Source organism: Diplotaxodon limnothrissa, linkage group LG7 (assembly GCF_057381915.1).
Source record: "Diplotaxodon limnothrissa isolate DT_005_m linkage group LG7, D_limnothrissa_male_GT1.1, whole genome shotgun sequence".
In the NCBI taxonomy this organism is placed as follows: Eukaryota; Metazoa; Chordata; class Actinopteri; order Cichliformes; family Cichlidae; genus Diplotaxodon; species Diplotaxodon limnothrissa.
The window spans coordinates 29446364-29449827 of NC_140602.1; positions in this window are offsets into that span (position 1 = coordinate 29446364).

The window sequence follows — 3464 nt, forward strand, 5'->3', positions numbered from 1 at the left end:
TTTCCCTTGGGCGGGTGGGTCCCGGAGGAGCGCCATCGCGCGACGGGTGGCCAGCGGGTCAAGCGAGGCCACCACATGGTGATACTTCGTGTCGTCAGCAGAGATGCCGCGAAGGGCGAACTGAGCCTCCACGTGTACAAACCATGACGGGGGGTCATGGAGCCAAAAGTCCGGCAGTTTCAGCGCCACAGCGAACGTACCTGTAACAGGAGGCGGAGGTCCGGCGGCCGCTGATGTATCCATAGCGGAGTCTGTGTTATCTGCGGCCCGTTGCATGCTCGAGTCAGGGGTCACCAATGTGGAGGTAAGCATCAACGACACAGAGCTCTCAGTTCTCACTCCTTCTTTATTCGTCTCCAACATCAACTGCGCATATCGCGCCACAAAACACAGGAACACACTTCCTATACACTGGGTGTGAGTGGAGCCCTCTAGTGGTCCGCCACAATATATAAATATATGCGGTGGCCCCTAGAGACAAAACACGTACAAACTCCAAAAAGTATGTACAAACTCCAAAACACATTTCTAGCATGAACTGAACTTCCAAAACAGAGCTACCTAGATCACTTAAATGACACAATTGAAAGCATGAAAGCATATGTGTATTGTTTGTGCATTTATACACAAGCATTCATATATAGTCAAATAATAAAAAAATAAATAAATGTTCATTTACCTGTTATTACCACACACCAAATCCGGTCGTTGGTACTTGCTGACTTGTGTAGCCACTAGGTAACAAAAGTTCAACACTGCGCCCTAGCATCCTGGAGCACTTCTGTTGTCTTTTGTACATGTTTTGGAGTTTGTACGTGCTTCGGAGTTTGTACGTGTTTTTTACGTGTGTTGGAGTTTTTACGTGTTTTGGAGTTTGTACGTGTTTTTAGGTGTTTTGGAGTTTGTACGTGCTTCAGGGTTTGTACGTGCTTCAGGGTTCGTAGGTGATTTGAAGTTTGTATGTGTCTGTAGGGGCCACCGTAAATATACTTTTATTTATTCACTCCACATAAAATGTAATAAATAAGTCATATAATACAAAAATCAACTATTCACATTTCAACTTTTAACTATTTAAATTTTCAGCTTTTTCCTTTTACAAATTTAAAGTGAAACAACACAAAACAATGCAAACCACAACACAATCAAATATAAATTATAATATGAAAACAAAAAGAACATGCATATTCTCTGTCATATGGACCTGCATGAATAAAATTTCTGAATCCTTTATCATCTGCAACCGAATATAGTTGTGGATAATTACTATACCTTTCTAATGTGACGTTGTTGTCCCTGGCTCTCTTTCTCTCTCTCTTCCTCCCGCTCTCAGTGTTGCCAACTCCTCAGTAAGGAAAATCGCTATTGGTTGTCCTAAAAGTCGCTAGAAGTCGCTAAATGATGTCATCGCCTAATTTGCATAATTGGTCATACTTATCTAATTGTAACCTATGTTGTTGGAGAGAGAAATAACATCGTGGAAGAGACATAAAGTGAGTAAAAAACGTCCTAAATGCATTTAGAGTTTATTTAGAACTACAAATTAAATTTCTTTTAGCAATTATCTTTTTTTTTAATGTCACAATTCCAACCCTGCTCCAACCCTCCGGCAAAAGTGACCCGAAATAGGCACTCTGGTGGAGTTACTTTGTGTGTGTGTGTTTATAAGTAGTTTTAAACCTTGTGATCCACAAAACAGCATAAAAAGAGTAAAAGAAGAACTGACTGCGGTACAGCACCCGCTGCTTGTTGAGAGTAAAAGCCATACGCACTTTCACGTCTTTTTTTAGCGACTTTTTTTTAGAAAAAAAGTCGCTAAGGGGTCTGAAAACTCGCTAAATATAGCGACAAAGTCGTTAAGTTGGCAACACTGCCCGCTCTGTTCCTGTGCTACTGAGTGTAACTACCGCCCCTCCCCCCTCTTCCCAGCGTAAAGCACAAGGCTCGCATGCTGAGTGAAGCGAAAAAAAGTGAGAGAGAGAGGGTGAGAGAAACAAAAACAAAAACAAAACCCACGGCTCGCGATAAGGAGCCGGCTCCCGTCGTTCACGTCAAAGACCCGGCTCTAAGAGCCATTTCGTTCGCGACCGACCCATCACTAGAAAGAAAGAGAGCCAGGAGCAACAACAAGAGACAACATCGTCACATTGGAAAGGTACAGTAAAGAAAATGAGTGACACCAAGAAAAGTAGCAAAGTCTGTAACCATTTCAATGTTATTGACAAAACAAAGGCAGAGTGTAGAGTCTACAAGAAAAGGATATCATATAGAGCCGGCTCCACAAACAACATGCACAGGCACCTAAGAACTGTCCACCCATCAGTGCAATGGGAAGATAAAACGCAGTCAGTTGAGTGTGATATTAATATTTCTAAAAAAAAATTTAATTAAGAGAAAGGTATTTCCAAACTTTCCCTTAATTAAAGATCTGGGCGTTCTTTTTTCCCCCATATTTTAAGTTATATTTTATTGTGTTGTGGTTTGCAGTGTTTTGTGTTGTTTCACTTTAAATTTGTTTAAAAGGAAAAAACTGAAAATTTAAGTAGTTAAAAGCTGAAATATATGAAATGTAAATAGTTGGTTTTTGTACTTTATAATTTTTTTTTTTTTTTATGTGGAGTGAATAAATAAAAGTATATTTACAGTGGCCCCTAGAGACAAAGCACGTACACACTCCAAAACACGTACAAACTCCGGAGCACGAGCAAGCTCCAAAACACAACAGAAGTGCTCCACGATGCTAGGGGCCGTGTTGAGCTTTTGTTACCTAGTGGCTACACAAGCCAGGATGTACCAACAATCGGATTGGGTGTGTGGTAGTAACAGGTAAATGAAGTTTTTTTTTAATTATTATTTGAATATATATATATATATGAGTGTTTGTGTATTAATACAAAAACAATAGAAATATGAATTCGATTGTGTAATTTAAGTGATCTAGGTAGCTCTGTTTTGGAAGTTCAGTTCATGCTAGAATTGTGCTTTGGAGTTTCTAAGTGTTTTGTCTCTAGGGGTCCCCATAAATATTTATTTATGTAAACACACAAAGAAAACCACGTTTTTTTTACATTATTAATTCCTTTTGTGCATGATTTTATATTGTTGTTGATAATTAATTAATTAAAGCAACAAAACAACCTGAAGAGCCGGTTCGGAGCTGAAAGAGCCGGTTCTTTTTAGTGAGCCGACCTGAAAGAGCCGGTTCTCTAAAAAGAGCCGGAAATCCCATCACTAATTAAGACTCGACTGTACACCGTGTTCGTGTTTTCCTCCGAAACAATAGTTCCGTTGGAGCAGCCTTTCAACGCCTCTCTCTGTCTCTCACTAGCAAAGTTGACCCAGACAACAAAGTAAAGCTATTTTTCGGCTACGAGCCCGACACGGAGCCCGACACGGAACCCGACGTATTAGCCAGAGGTCCCTTTACTACGGTTCGGAGCAGCGGACCTTCAGTAATAGTAATA